Below are 1,257 nucleotides of genomic sequence, written 5' to 3'. Positions count from 1 at the left end.
TTCACGGATAGCGTGCTGGATGGTGTGGTTGGTGCCATTTGGGAGCTTTGTCTCCGTTCCTCTGCCCGTTACTCTTTGCTGTTGGATGGTCGACAGCTTTTGTGAAACCGGAGCTCCGTCAGTCCTTAATATCATACTGTGCTGCTCGAGCGAGGGACTTTAGGGAATATTCCGATATTATTACGCTTTTCTCCGTGAATTGTATGAACGAGGATGATGCCCCTCCACGGATCATAGATGTTCGCTGTATTAAAGCAAAGTTGCTGCAGTTGGTCAACCTCATCCCTCCTTCATAACGTCTCTCACAGTTGCTGAAGGCACTCAGCTGACTGCTCAAGCAGATATTTTTCCGGTCCTCCACCAATATTACGTGGAACTATATACAGTGCATGGCAATGTCAGACCCCTTTCCGATGATGTTCATGAAACTCTAAGTGAGGAAATGAAGATAGTAACTGTTCCGAAAGAACATATACCAATGATGACCATGCAGCTTCTCTAGAAAGAAATGGTGATTAATCGAAACCCTCAGTTGCCAAAAGCTATTGTTGATATACCTCAATGGGGACAGACGAAAATGTGTGCCCCGACCGGGACTCGAACCCGGGATCTCCTGCTTATATGGCAGACGCTCTATCCATCTGAGCCACCGGGGGCACAGAGGATAGCGCGACTGCAGGGACTTACCCCTTGCACGCTTTCCGTGAGACCCACATTCCCAACTGTCGGTAACCTACATTCGTAATGTTGCTTAGATGGCGAGAGTAATGAGTGAATGGGCAAACATCCTTTAGGAACATTACGAATGTAGAGAAGCTGCATGGTCATCATTGGTATCTGTTCTATCGGAACAGTTACTAACTTCATACAGTTAAAGGCTACCCGTCTACTGACCTCCTCCTGTGCGAATGCGCACACTTTGCCCGAAATCCTACGGGAATCGTCACCTTATTTGGCGCGAGTAATGAGTGAAGGGGCCAATATCCTTTAGGAACATTACGAATGCAGGCTGTGGCCAGTTGGGAATGTGAGTCTCACGGGAAGCGTGCAAGGGATAAGTCCCTGCAGTCGCGATAGTCATCTGTGCACTCGGTGGCTCAGATGGATAGAGCGTCTGCCATGTAAGCGTCTGCCATGTAAGCGTCTGCCATGTAAGCTTTTGGCAACTGAGGGTTTCGATTAATCACCATTTCTTTCTAGAGAAGCTGCATGGTCATCATTGGTATATGTTCTTTCGGAACAGTTACTATCGGTCGT

The 1,257-nt window shown here is 47.7% G+C and overlaps 1 non-coding gene across 1 annotated transcript; it reads right to left on the bottom strand.

The window, feature by feature from the left end:
* Positions 1 to 582: 582 nt before the first annotated feature.
* Positions 583 to 657, bottom strand: Trnai-uau. Its single transcript has one exon. It is a non-coding gene; the product is annotated as a tRNA-Ile (tRNA).
* Positions 658 to 1,257: the final 600 nt, after the last annotated feature.

The sequence above is a fragment of the Schistocerca piceifrons genome, chromosome 3 (genome assembly GCF_021461385.2).
Source record: "Schistocerca piceifrons isolate TAMUIC-IGC-003096 chromosome 3, iqSchPice1.1, whole genome shotgun sequence".
Taxonomy (NCBI): Eukaryota; Metazoa; Arthropoda; class Insecta; order Orthoptera; family Acrididae; genus Schistocerca; species Schistocerca piceifrons.
Note: the sequence above shows the minus strand (reverse complement) of the source record. Positions and strands in the feature narration are given on the sequence as shown.